Genomic DNA, 15,046 nt, shown 5'->3' on the forward strand with positions numbered 1-15,046 from the left:
CCCAGTCGCTCTCTCTCTTCCCCCCCAGTCGCTCTCTCTCTTCCCCCCCAGTCGCTCTCTCTCTTCCCCCCCAGTCGCTCTCTCTCTTCCCCCCAGTCGCTCTCTCTCTTCCCCCCCAGTCGCTCTCTCTCTTCCCCCCCAGTCGCTCTCTCTCTTCCCCCCCAGTCGCTCTCTCTCTTCCCCCCCAGTCGCTCTCTCTCTTCTCCCCAGTCGCTCTCTCTCTTCCCCCCAGTCGATCTCTCTCTTCCCCCCCAGTCGCTCTCTCTCTTCCCCCCCAGTCGCTCTCTCTCTTCCCCCCCAGTCGCTCTCTCTCTTCCCCCCCAGTCGCTCTCTCTCTTCCCCCCCAGTCGCTCTCTCTCTTCCCCCCCAGTCGCTCTCTCTCTTCCCCCCCAGTCGCTCTCTCTCTTCCCCCCCAGTCGCTCTCTCTCTTCCCCCCCAGTCGCTCTCTCTCTTCCCCCCCAGTCGCTCTCTCTCTTCCCCCCAGTCGCTCTCTCTCTTCCCCCCCAGTCGCTCTCTCTCTTCCCCCCCAGTCGCTCTCTCTCTTCCCCCCCAGTCGCTCTCTCTCTTCCCCCCCAGTCGCTCTCTCTCTTCCCCCCCAGTCGCTCTCTCTCTTCCCCCCCAGTCGCTCTCTCTCTTCCCCCCCAGTCGCTCTCTCTCTTCCCCCCCAGTCGCTCTCTCTCTTCCCCCCCAGTCGCTCTCTCTCTTCCCCCCCAGTCGCTCTCTCTCTTCCCCCCCCAGTCGCTCTCTCTCTTCCCCCCCAGTCGCTCTCTCTCTTCCCCCCAGTCGCTCTCTCTTCCCCCCAGTCGCTCTCTCTTCCCCCCCAGTCGCTCTCTCTCTTCCCCCCAGTCGCTCTCTCTCTTCCCCCCCCAGTCGCTCTCTCTCTTCCCCCCCAGTCGCTCTCTCTCTTCCCCCCCAGTCGCTCTCTCTCTTCCCCCCCAGTCGCTCTCTCTCTTCCCCCCCAGTCGCTCTCTCTCTTCCCCCCCAGTCGCTCTCGTCTCTTCCCCCCAGTCGCTCTCTCTCTTCCCCCCCAGTCGCTCTCTCTCTTCCCCCCAGTCGCTCTCTCTCTTCCCCCCCAGTCGCTCTCTCTCTTCCCCCCCAGTCGCTCTCTCTCTTCCCCCCAGTCGCTCTCTCTCTTCCAACAACAACATGCCCTCGAAAAAGCCTCGGCACCGCCAGGAACTCAGCTAGTATATATATAGATAACTTGTCTCCATCAACTGACCACAGACAGGGTCCTGGGAAATTTACTAACAGTGTTAAAAACCCTTGTATTTTATGGTAAACTAAAGAAATTACAAAGAGTTTTTGCTTCTATAAGGCACTAAACTGCAGTATTTATTTGTCAAATTTTTATTCTCCGTATAAAATAGAATCTTTTCTTTTTTGAACAGGCCGCGATTCTTTCCTTTCCCCGTGGTTTCCATCTTCAAATACAGTCCCCGCCACTTACACCGTCCAAGCAACCACCTATATCGGGCAAATAGCGCGAACCATTTGCCATTTCCACTGAAGCCAATTACAAAGCAGCTATTTATAATACATTGAGCTGTTTCAGACAACGGTAGGTCAGACTTGTCGAATTGCACAGTGCACCAAATAACATACCTGGACCATGGGTCTCAAAACCACCAGCCCATAAACAATTTTGGACAACATCCTACAGCTGGAAAAACCTACTGAACCCATTGGTGGATTAAAGTCTTGCCGTCCCCAGGCACTTTGGAACAAAGGAACAGCAGTAGGCCATTCAGCCCCTCCAGCCTGTTCCGCCATACAATGAGATCAGGGCTGATCTGTATCTTAACTCCATTTACCTGTCTTGGTTCTGTAACCCTTAATACCCTTGCCTAACAGAAATCTATTTGTCCCCATTCTTGAAAGAGATGTCGCAGAGTGTGATGTTTAACCCTCTGGCAGGGATTAACTTTCTTTCGCAGCCTCCCTGCTTCCCAGAACGTGCACTGGACTCAGTGCCTCTCTCCAGCTCTCAGAGTGTTGATGTTGTCATAAGCGGATGCAGTTTTCCCATCTGCTGCTTATAGCGGGCAACTCACGTTAACATCAACACGCCCGCTATAAGTGGTGGGGACTGTAATTTCTCTGCCGAAACAGCTCTCTTTGGCCAGCAGCAGAGAACGCACCAATACCGCCGACGGTTCCTATTTACGGTCCACTGATTAAACATGAAAGCTGTAATCAAACCCTGACTGTCAAGCACTGCGACCCAGTTCCCAACAGCCTTCACAATAATTGGTACTAACAACAATCGAGACAGAAATAAAGAAACTGCATTTACACAGGACATTTCACATCCACGGGATGTCCCAAAGCGCTTCACAAGCTAGTAACGTACTTCTGAAGTGCAGTCACTGTTGTAATGTAGGGAAACGCGGCAGCCAATGTGCGCACAGCAAGATCCCACGATCAGCAAATGAGATGAATGACCGGTTAATCCAGTTTGCGTGGTGTCGATTGGCCAGGGCATGAGGTGAACTTCCCTGCTTTTCTTTTTATTATTGATGTCATGGGATCTTTTACGTCCACCTAAACGGACTCACGGGGCCTCGGTTTAGCATCTCGTACAAACGTCAGCACCTCTGACAATGCTGCACTCTCTCAGTACTGCAGTCAAGTGTTAGCCTGGATTATGCGCTGAAGTCCTGCACTGAGGCAGATTTTCCTACAATAGCATAATACTGCGGATGCTGGAAATCTGAAATAACAACAGACAATGCTGGAAACACTCAGCAGCTCAGGCAGCATCACGGGGAGAGAAACAGAATTAACGTTTCGGGTCGATGATGAAAGGTCATCAACCCGAAACACTGACTCTGTGTTTCTTTCTCCACGGATGCTGCCTGACCTGCTGAGCGTTTCCAGCATATTCTGTTGTTATGTGGGCAGATTTTCCTCTTCAGTGTTGGGTGTGAAGTTGTGAGCATCTTGTGCTTGATTTTGTGACCAGGGCCGCCATGCTTCCCAACACTAAGGAAAATCCGGCCCTTTAAGATTTTATTACTGTGGCTGTGCAGGTGAGTTTAATGTAAACAAACAGCTGTGTTTGTGTGTGTTTATATATAAATATTTGTCAATGTGTTAGCTGGGGGGATGTATGTAAGGAAAGCATTAAAGTTTACACACAGTCATAGTCATAACGGTACAGAAGGAGGCCATTCGGCCCATCGAGTCCGTGTCAGCTCTCTGTAGAGCAATCCAGTCAGTCCCATTCCCCCGCTCTATCCCCGTAGCCCTGCAAGTTTATTTCCCACAATTGCCTATCCAGTCTCCCCTTGAAAAGATTCAGTGTCTCCGCTTCCACCACTTCCGTCGGCAACGAGTTCCAGATCATCACCACCCGCTGCGTAAAAAAGTTTATCCTCACATCCCCCTGTATCTCTTTCGCAAAACCTTAAATCTGTGTCCCCTAGTCCTTGTACCATCAACTAGTGGGAACAGCCTTTCCCCGTCTAGCCTATCCAAACCCGTCATAATCTTGTACACCTCTATCAAATCACCCCTTAACCTCCTTTGCTCTAATGAAAACAAATCCAGCTTCTCCAACCTGTCCTTGTAGCCAAGATTCCCCATCCCCAGAACCATTCTGGTAAATCTCCTCTGCACCCTCTCAAGGGCCTTCACATCCTTCCTAAAGTGTGGTGACCAGAACTGGACGCAATACTCCAGTTGTGGCCTAACCAGCACTTTATAAAGGTTCAGCATAACTTCTCTACTTTTGTACTCAATACCTCTATTTATGAAGCCCAAGATCCCATATGCTTTGTTAACCACTCTCTCAATATGTCCTGCCACCTTCAGGGACCTATGCACATTAACTGCCAGGTCCCTCTGTCCCTGCACACTCTTTAAAACAGTGTATATTGCCCCTCCCTGTGCCTTCTCACCTCACACTTCTCTGTATTAAATTCCATCTGCCACTTGTCTGCCCATTCTGCTAGCCTTTCTATGTCCTGTTGCAGTCAATTGGTATCATCCTCACTGTTTGCCACACCCCCAAGTTCGGTGTCATCTGCAAATTTAGAAATTCTACTTTGTATTCCAATATCCAGGTCATTTATATATATCAAATAAAGCAGTGTTCCCAGCACTGACCCTTGAGGAACACCACTGTCTACCATCCTCCAGTCTGAAAAACAGCCATTTACCACAACTCGCTGTTTTCTGTCCTTAAGCCAATTCCTTATCCAAGCTGCCACTGACCCACCTATTCCATGAGCCTCAATTTTGTTAACCAGCCTTCTATGTGGTACTTTGTCAAACGCCTTCCGAAAATCCATGTAGACAGCATCCATTGCATTCCCTTCATCAATCCTCCCTGTTACTTCATCAAAAAATTCAATTAGATTAGTCAAACACGATCTGCCTTTTAGAAATCCGTGTTGGCTCTCCTTAATTAGCTTAAACCTCTCCAAGTACAGATGTTATTTTGAACATCGTTGATTTTCACACTACGTGTATTTTATCCAGTTTAAATTAAAACCTAAGATTGAACACACAAACCTCATTGAATAACCAATCTGCCCTCTCAGGTGAATGTAAAAGATCCCACGGCACTATCTTGAAAAAGAACAGGGGAGTTCTCCCCGGTGTCCTGGCCAATATTTATCCCTCAATATTTATCTCTGAATAAACACATAAACCAGATTTCTGGTCTTTATCTCATTGCTGTTTGTGGGAGCTTGCTGTGCACAAATTGGCAGCCGCGTTTCCTACATTACAGTATAGTGACTACACTTCAAAAGTGCTTCATTGGCTGTAAAGTGCTTTCGGCAAGTCCTGAAGTCGTGCGAGGTGCTGTATAAATGCAAGTTGGTGCGTTCGTTCATTAAGTGAGAAATCCTCTCTCTGTGTCTTTCTCCAGATCCTCTCTCCATACCCTCCATCTCCTGTAACTTCAGCCTCGAGAACCACACAGTTGAGTTGAGCTGCGCAGTGCGGAGAGGGAGAGCCAGTTCCGTTCTGTGGACCAGAGATGGGGTCGCGCTCCCAGCCGACCAACGCTACTGGCTGTCGGACGACAACACAACTTTAATCATTAGCAACCCACAGAAATCGGACTCTGGCCCCTACACCTGCACTGTGGCAAACTCAGTCAGTCAAACCGACAACACCTACCAGCTGTCCATCAAGGGTAAGTCTGTCAGAGTTACAGAGAATTACATAGAGTCTACAGCACAGAAACAAGTCATTCGGCCCAATGCTCCACACGAGCCTCCTCCCATCTAACCCCATCAACATATCCTTCTATTCCTTTGTCCCTCCTGTGTTTATCTTCCCCTTAAAGCCATCAATACTATTCGCCTCAACCACTCCCTGTGGTAGCAAGTTCCACATTCTTTGGGTAAAGAAGTTTCTCCTGAATTCCCTATTGGACTTATTGGTGACGATCTTATTTTAATGGCCCCTAGATTTGGTCTCGCTGCAAGGGGAGACGTCTTCTCTACGTCTACCCTATCGAACCCTTTCATAATCTTAAACACCTTCATCAGGTCACCTCTCAGCTTTCTCTTCTAGAGAAGAGACCCCCAGCCTATTCAATCTTTCCTGAGAGGTTATAAGAGAGGTTATAAGGTTATAACTATCATTCTTGTAAATCTTCTTTGCACCTTCTGCAGTGCCTCTATGCCCTTGTTATAATATGGAGACCAGAACGGTGCCTAGTACTGTAATTAATCAAGGTTCTGTACCTTGGTTTTTGTTCAGTGTGGCACAAGGTGTTATCCCTGTGATGAAGTGTCCTGTTTTGCTCCTCAATGTGTTTCGAAACCCAGGTAGTTACTGTGATGCCGTTGTAACTGCCCCACAATTTTATCAGTCGAATATTGATTGATTTGAGATCCTGTCAGTTTTTCCTTCCCTACTCAACTGATTGATGCTGGCAGTGCACACCCTCTAGTGCCTTTATATAGCGCCTCTCGTACCCTCAGGACGTCCCAAAAGGCTTTACAGCCAGTGAAGTACTCTATGAAGTGTAGTCACTGTTGTAATGCAGGAAAGGCAACAGCCAACTTATGCACAGCAAGCTCCCACAAATAGCAATAAGATAATGACCAGATAATCTGTTTCTTAATTGATGTTGGTTGAGGCATAGATATTGACCAGGGGAACTCCCCTGCTCTTTTTCGAAATAGTGTCGTGGGATCTTTTATGTCCATGTGAGAGGGCAGATGGGGCCTAAGTTTAATATATCATCCAAAAGATAGCTGGGGTTATTTTGGCCAAAGGGTGAAAACAAGTGGTAAATGGGTGAGAGTTAATTAGATACACCTATTTGAAAGGCCACATTTAGCACTCAATTTTGTTCCTAATTGCTGATGACCATCATTTGAACTTGCCTGGAGGTGCTAACCAGAAACTTGCAGAGTTAGCCCTCAAGTGCTGAACAGGCACAATTTTCGTGGAAAGTATATGTGGGCTCTTCGCACCTACTTCCACTGAAGGTGGGGAGTGACCTGGCTGACACACATCGCACGTTTCAGGCTGGCTCGGGGACCGAGGGAGGAGGGGCCCAGGGTCTCGGGTGTGGCACTGGAGGTCCTGGTGGAGGAGGTCCAGAGGGGCAGGGGTGTCCTGTACCCGCAGGGAGGGGAAGGATGCCACCTCGCCCTCCTGTCCCTCTCTCCTGCAGCAGCTGTTGCTGCTCTGCCTGGCCTCGATTCCTCCTCCCATCCCTCGTCCAGACCAACGTGGACCCCTGGCGAGATGCCCGTGACCAAGCACTCCATTTCTCCAGCTGACTCCTATAAGGTGGAGTCTCACAGCACTTACTCCTTTTAGGTGGAGTCCTCAGAGAATTTCCGGAATAAATGTTGCTCGAGTGTTGGTGAAGTCTTGACAAAGGGTCCCAGAAAGTCTCCCGATGTGTTTCCGAGGTCCTCTTCACAACTCCAGCAGCAATGACCATGAAATGGTGCCCTTCCCTATCTCTGTAATCTCCTCCAGCCCCACAACCCCCCCGGGAGATACCTGCGCTCCTCTAATTCTGCCCTCTTGAGCATCCCTGATGATAATCGCGCAACTTTTGGTGGCTGTGCCTTCTGTTGCCTAGGGCCCTAAGCTCTGGAATTCCCTGCCTAAATGTGTCCGCCTCGCTACCTCTCTTTCCCCCTTTAAAACGCTCCTTAAAACCTTCCTCTTTGACCAAGCTTTTGGTCATCTGCCCTAATTTCTCTTTATGTGGCTCGGTGTCAAATTTCTTGTCTTAAAATACTCCTGTGCAGCACCTTGGGTTGTTTTACTACGTTAAAGGCGCTATATAAATACAAGATGTTGTTGTATCCCTCCAAGTAACGCTTGAAATCGACATCAACATGTGTTTACTCCCAATCCCCTGGTCGCTGTTAGGAAAGGGTGTTAGTTGCAGCGCTAGCCTTCAAAATGCTGTCCAGCCGTTATTATTCAGTGCTACCAAGCATTTTAAGTGGATATCAGCTGTTTAACAAGCCTCCGGGTGGCCGCTCCTTGTACTGCCTTCAACTCCTCTACCAAGATGGCGTCTTGCACTAAATGCAGGCTAAACCGGCGTTTCAGCCCAAGACCCCCATCTTGGCCACCTCAAGTTACTCGGTGAAAATCAGCCCCAGCATCTCCAGTGCAGTGCTGCCACAGTACTACACTGGAAGTGCAGCCTAGATTTTGTTCTGAAGTCCCTGGAGTGGGACTTGAACCCACAGCCTTCTGACTCAGAGGCGAGCGTGCTACCTACATTTTTTAAAAATAAATATACTTTATTGAACATTAAGAACATTTACAACATCTTGATCATTTCATTGTATGATACAAATCAATTCCGCCGCTCTGCACAGCCATTCCGCCGCCACATTTTAACATCAACAAAACCTGAAGTTTAATTTGTCTCCTGTAACATATATTAATCGATTGTACTTTAAAAATTGGTTGTAAATTACTATCCTTAAATTCCTTTCTGAATAAAACATCCACAGAGCCTTATAATGATCTTTTAGCTTATATTTAAAATACTCTTTTAGATTGATTCTCCTCCCCTTAAAAACCACAGCATTCCTTCTTTGCACAATCACGAATCTAGCCAAACTGAACATGAAATTAATTGCCGCTCCATTAGACTCTGGCAGACTCTCCTGCAATCCCCATCTCAAAATTGAGTCCCACGGGATTCCCATTCTCGCTCTTCAGTCCCCACCCAGCAAAAAAGCTTCACACAACTGTCGAACATAGTACTTAAAGTCATTTAACTGCGGACATAACACCAGTAAATGGGACAGAGTCTCATCCCATGTCCCACACACTGGGCAAGTTGCCGCCTCCACTCAGGAATATCCTCCACCGTCAATAAGTACCATAGCTTAGATAGCAGGAGAGCAGACACCACTGTCACTCTTCCTTGCACTTTCAACCACCTTCTTTCCCATCTTCCCAAAATCTTTTTAATTTTCATAACCTTCGGTTCCCAATTTAATCGATCCACTTCATCCCTGTCTTTCTTGCACCCCCAGAACTTCCAAAACCTCCACCACCTTAAAGGGACATTCCCCCAACCATTCCCCCCTACCCCTCCCTGCAACCAGGCATTGGGACTTACTATTGTAGTGTATGTACCTTTAAGAGGAACTATGTTTTTGAAGCCCCTGTATACTGTAGTACCAGTAGTGACCACTCGGGTATATAAGCCTGTGTAGCATCTTGTGTAGTTAGTTCACCTCCAGACTTTGTTCAGTAAACACTTGTTAAATCAACTCCTGCATTCCGTGTCTCCATTAACACACGGATCTAACAACTATAATTCACTCTGGCTCCTGAAGCTCTACAATATTCCTCTACTACATCCATAGCTTTCTTCACTGACTCCCCATTTCTCAATGTTAAGGTTGTGTCATCTGCATATTGGTGTATCACCGACACCAGACCAGAACTGGGGACCACAATCCCAACTACACCTTGTTTCTTTCGCATCATGTAACCTAATGGCTCTGCTACCAATGTGTACAACAATGGGGACAGGGGACAACCCTGTCTCACTGATCTCTGTATCGGAAAATACTTGGATAAAAAACCATTACATTTAACACAGCTAAATATGTTTGAATAAAAAATCCTTATCCACTGAATGAAATTTTCCTTGAAACCAAATGCTTCCAAAACCATCAATAAAAACTCATGAGAGACCCTATCAAAGGCTTTCTCTTGATCTATCTTTAATACATAAGCCTCCCTCCCACTCTCTTCCATGAGCTCTATCGCATCTCGGATTGAGACCACAGAGTCTGCGATGTCCCGGCCTATGACTCCATAGGACTTAGAGGGCCAAACTATCTGCGGTAACACCTCCTTCAAACGATTTGCCATAACCCTCGCCAAGATCTTATAATCCACATTTAATAATGTGATGGGCCTCCAATTCTTCAGATCCTGTCTATCCCCTTTATTTTTATAAGCTAAACTTATGATCCCTCTCCTCATAGATGGGGCCAGGCTTCCCTCAATTTTAATTTCCTTAAAAACTTCTAAGAGCAATGGACTTAAAATCTCGCAAAATTCTTCATAAAATTCTGCACTTAGTCCATCGAACCCTGGGCTTTTCCCCCCCTTCATTCCACTTATTGCTACTTTTATTTCCGCTAATCCTACTTCTTTGTCACACATGCTTCTCTCATCCTCCTTTTAAACCCTCTTCAATAAAAGCACTAACCTTCTCCATCGCCAAATTGGAAATGTCTTCTTTAGTATATAACTCTTGATAAAAGCTGCTAGCTGCCTCTAAAATCTCCCCACTTTCATGAATGATCTTCTCCCCAACCTTCAACTCTTCAATTAACGATAATCTCTGTCGAAGCTTTTCTTGCTCTAGAAAATATCTAGTGCATCTTTCGCCCTCCAATGCATCTCTAGCCTTTGCACGGAGAATGGCCCCCTTGCATTTTTCAGCTTGCAATAATTCCCACTCTTCCTTTAGCACCCAGAACTTAGTCTCCGCTCCCTTATCCACTCCGTCAACTGCTTTACAGACATCCGTAAACCTTTTATTTATATTCTCTTCTCGACGCTAGTTAGCTGCCGCCCTCTTTTTCCCATAACGTACCGAAAAAACTTTTACCTCATATTTGAAATGATCCCACCAAACTCTTCTTTCTTTCAAGAACAAAGGTTCCTTCCGAGCATCCTTTATTATATTTATAATCCCTTCTTTATAAGCAATTTCTTTCAGGTATTGGTTGTTTAAAATCCACACCCCTGAACCGATCTTAACTCTGCTGTTCCTAATTCTAAGAACCAAAGCCGAGTGGTCACTAAAAAATGCTTTTTTATAATAAATCTCCATCACCTCAGAACTTAACCCTTCCCGCATTAACACAAAATCTATTCAGCTCTGCTTTAAAACATCACCCACCCAACCTGATCTGGAGAACTCCCTTTTTATGGGGTTCTGGTCCCTCCATAAGACTCTCAAATTTAAATTTGCCATCATTTTTACAATCATCCCTCTGGAGTTATCATCCTTAAAGGTCATCTGGGCTGAAATGTCCATCCGAGATAAAAATACATTAAAATCCCCCACTATACAAGGATTTTCCACCTCTGCCGCTTCAGTGAATAACCCCCGAAAAAACTCGCGATGCTTGCAATGGTCGTTCGGTGCATAGATATTAAAGAGATTGCAATTAAATCCCTCCATTTTTACCCTTAGCCGTAAAAATCTCCCCTCAGCGTCCTTGTCCATCAAGGCAACGTTCTCTTTTATGGACAGACTCACCAAAACAGCCACCCCTCTATGGTTATTGTTTGCAAACACCTCTCCCTTCCAAACCTTCTGAACTCTTTCTAGGATATCCTCATCCCAAAAGGTTTCTTGCAGACACAACAAGTCCGTGCCTTTAAAACCCTGCAACAACTGCTGCAATTTCTTCTCACCCCTCAGTCTGTTCACATTAATCGAGACCAATGTAATCATGGCTCCAAAGAAGAGAAGTATGCCTGATAATCTCCCCATCATTTAATCTCTGGCCCTTCCCTCTTCACATGCTCATTCCCAACTTCTCGGGCAGCTGTTGCTTTTTCCTGCAGCCTCCGACTCTTTTTCCCCTCCTGTTTAAACTTTCCCTGCTGTTTCAGCCTCTTCCTTGCATTAAGTTTGGGCCCAGGAGCTGCCCTTCCCCCCCTCTTTCTGCCCCTCACTAACCTTTCCCTTTCCAGATGATGCCACCCCACCCCCGACTTCCATGTCTCTGTCCCCCTCTAATTCCTCACACTCAAGCTCTTCTGCAACCCCCGTGCCTGCTCCCCGTCAGATACATAATCCTACTCCCCGTCAGATACTTCATCACCCACAGAGAGTCTTCCTGCTATCGCAGTTTCTCCCACTGTGCCGCTCCCTTTGACCACATCTCCACCTCTGACCCTTGCACCCTGTTCCCTCTCTCCATGGGACAATGGCGCACCTAAATTGTTCCCTTCTGACGTCTCTATCTCACCGATCCCATCCTGCTGTCCCTTTAAGGCTCCTGCCTCTTGCTCCCTCTCCCCATCCTGCCCCCTCCCGCTCACCAAGATATCTGACTCCCCACCTCTCCCCGGAGCACCCACATCCACCACACACCCCGCTCCCGCCTCCTATCCCCCCGCAGCCACCAGACTCCCCAGGGGGAGCCGAACCGCACTAAGGCTCGAGTCTGCACTCAACCCTCGCTGCCCGCTGCTGTCTTTGTTCCCCCCCACAGCACTCGGCGTGTTTTCCGCCATCTCCATCCCGTCCTCCACCATCCTCTGCCTCTTCCTGTGCTCCTTTCTCCTTCATTTTACCGGCTGTGTCCTCCGACTGCACCGCTCCTCCGGCCGTTCCACTCTCATCTCCTTCTCCTTCTTCTCCCATCTCCTCATCACTCATATCGCTCCCTTCTGCCACACACTCACAGCGGGTGGGGCCTTTGTGACACACCCCACAGCTCTCCGCCTTGCAGCTCCGAGTGATATGTCCCGACTCACCGCAATTGTAACAATACAAATCTGGACAGTTTCTTACGAGATGGTCATGTCCCAGACAATAGTAGCACACCTTTACTTGGGTATCGTGCCGCACACGAAAGTACTGCACTCCTTCCAGTGTCTCGAACTTCATACTGTACGTCAAAGACCTCACCCCCTCTGGGAACCGCACCTTTACATACCGGGTTCCGTCTGCTACCCGTGTTCCCGGATAGTACCTCTTTATTTCAGAACAGATTTTAATGTCCCACGACTCCAACTTTTTGCTCAGCACTTCGTCCTCAATGTACACTAGCAAGTTCAAAAATGAAACCACCACCTCCCCTGAATATAGCAGAGTCACCTCCAAGAATTTATTTCTCACCAACTTTCAGACTGAGCAGCAGTTTTTCCACCTCCTCACAGCCACTGACCGTCACCTCAAATCCCACATTCGGCTTTGGTCGGCAGGCAAAGCAGCTTCCCTCACCACAGTCCTCATGAACCGCCTGGATTATATCCCAAGCTCGAATCTTCTTATCTTCACACTGCACCACCACCGTATTTTCTTTACCAAACCTCCTGAGGTCCCGGCCCAAATCTTTGGGCCTTTTTTCCTTTCCCACCACAGTTTCTTCCCTAATTAAATTCCTCTCGGGAACACTGTCCTCTGAGGGGCCCGGCACTCCGGACCCCTCAGCAGCCATCTGGCTGTTTTTTGTGGGCCAAAATGGCCCTAAAACCCGAAAACAAAACCCACCAGCAACTTTTTACAAAACTCCCTCCAACACCCAGCTGCAATTAGGCAACCAGTAACACCTGCTCACTCCTAGCCCCTCCCACCTAGAGAGTGCTACCCACTGAGCCACGGCTGACACCTAATGGCGGGTGCAGCTCCTGCGGTAGGATACAGGAGACCACCCACCCACCCCCCGCCCCGCTCTTCTTCGAAATAGTGCCATGGATGTTTCACGTCCACCATGTTCATTTGAATTAAAAATAATTTTTAAATGTTTCCTTTTAACAAGGGTTAATCGAAGACAAATCGTTTCATTTTTTAGGTCATGAATCCAGTTCCAGAGTTCAATATGGGTTAATTCCGTTTGCTGTCTTAGTGGGCTTGATGGTGCTCTCTGTCCTGGTGTATGGTGAGTGCTCGGTGCTCCAGATAAACTCTGTCCTCGTGTGTGGTGAGTATTCGGTCACTTTGCGCACAGCAAGCTCCCACAAACAGTAATGAGATAATCTGGTTTAGGTGTTGGTTGAGGGTTAAATATTGACCAGGACACTGGGGAGAACTTCCCTGCTCTTCTTTGAAATAGTGGCCGTGGGATCTTTTACATCCACCTGAGAGGGCGGACGGGGCCTCGGTTTAACGTCTCATCCGAAAGAGAGCATCTGCAGGTTGGAGAGATTCAGTGTCAACTCTCAGACTCACCCTTTGCCTTTCTCTTTCCCCCACCTGCCCCCCCCGCCGTTTGCTCACCTCCACTGCTCAGGACCACATGCTCCTAAAAGCGGTCACATTGTGGCTCAATCTATAAATTCAAGCTATGAGTGTACAGCTACCTGTGCAGAAGGCATTGCCCCTCCCCCAGCCCTGCTTCTTCTGTGTTTTTACCTGTGCTCTTTAACGGCTGGGACTATTCTCACATCCAAAGGATGCACTGCAGCAACTCGCCAAGGCTGCTTTGATAAACCCGTGACCTTTGCCACCTCGAAGGACAAGGGCAGCAGGCCCATGAGAACACTTGGTGGAGGAGATAGCGGAAGGGCTTGCCGTAATTTTCTAATCTTCCCTAGATGCGGGCGAGGTGCCTGAGGATTGGAAAGTGGCAAATGTGACACCACTGTTCAAGAAAGGGTGCAAGGACAATCCTAGTAACTACAGGCCGGTCAGTTTAACATCAGTGGTGGGTAAAGTTTTAGAAACAATAATCAAGGAAAAATTTAACGGGCATTTGGAGAGGTTTACCCTAATTAAGGAGAGCCAACATGGGTTTGTAAAAGGAAGATCATGTTTGACTAATCTAATTGAATTTTTTGATGAACTAACAGGGAGGATTGATGAAGGGAATGCAATGGATATTGTCCACATGGATTTTCAGAAGGTGTTTGACAAAGTACCACATAGACTTGTTACTTTCCTTGAAGATGGTCACAATTACGGCGTCTCTGATATCCCCTGGCATGCTCTCCTCCTTCCAGATAAGAGAAATGAGTTCATGAATTCACGTCAGTAGTGCTTCTCCGCCATGCTTTAGTGCCTCGGCGGGGATTCCATCTGCTCCTGAGGCCTTGTTGTTCTTCAGTTGTCGGATGACCTTTTCAACCTCATGCCGGGCTGGGGTTGTGCTGCGATGGTGGCGGGTAGCATGCTGCGGGATGGAGTTGAAGACACTCGCGTCAAAGACAGAGTCACGGTTAAGGCGATCTTCGAAGTGCGTTCCAGCAGGCACTGACTGCCTCTCTGTCCTTGATGAGTCCGCAGTGGGGTAGGGCCTTGAGTGCTTGGGCCGTAGATGGTCTTGACTGCGCTAAAGAATCCACGCACGTCGTGGTTGTCGGCTAGCTGCTGGATCTCCTGTGCTTTCTCCACCCACCATCTGTTCTTTAGGTCGCGAGTTTTTTGTTGGACCTCGGCCTTCAGGCGTCTGCAGAGCTGCTTTCTTGCTCTTGAGTTCTGTTGCTGTTTCCAGATCAGGAATGCCTTGCGCTTGCGGCTTATTAGCTCCTGGATCTCCTGGTCATTCTCGTCGAACCAGTCTTGGTGTTTCCTGGTCGAGTGACCGAGCGTCTCTTCACAGGTGCTGATTATGGAGGCCTTGAGTGCAGACCAGGCGCTGTGGACACTCTGTGTCTCTGCATCACTGGGAGTCGTCAAGTTGTTTGTGAGGTAATTACAGAGGCGTCTTTCTGCTGTCTGCCACAGGGAAAGTCATCGCAAGAATCCTCCTCAATCGCCTTCTCCCAGTGGCCGAAGAGCTCCTCCCAGAGTCACAATGCGGATTCCGCCCACTAAGGGGCACAATGGACATGGGGGGGAAAAATTCAGTTGGTAGCGCCACCCGTTAGCGCCTTAAGAGTGCGC

The 15,046-nt window shown here is 48.1% G+C and overlaps 1 pseudogene across 1 annotated transcript in view; it reads left to right on the forward strand.

The window, feature by feature from the left end:
- LOC147095823 (uncharacterized) overlaps positions 1 to 15,046 on the forward strand; it is a 110,750-nt pseudogene that overhangs the window by 4,457 nt on the left and 91,247 nt on the right. The window contains exons 3-4 of the transcript XR_015074828.1: positions 4,880 to 5,149; positions 13,017 to 13,103. The product of XR_015074828.1 is annotated as an uncharacterized LOC147095823 (transcript). The remainder of the gene's footprint in view (positions 1 to 4,879; positions 5,150 to 13,016; positions 13,104 to 15,046) is intronic.

The sequence above is a fragment of the Somniosus microcephalus genome, unplaced genomic scaffold (genome assembly GCF_052327205.1).
Source record: "Somniosus microcephalus isolate GS21.2 unplaced genomic scaffold, FLI_Smic_1.0 unresolved_chr1, whole genome shotgun sequence".
NCBI lineage: Eukaryota > Metazoa > Chordata > Chondrichthyes > Squaliformes > Somniosidae > Somniosus > Somniosus microcephalus.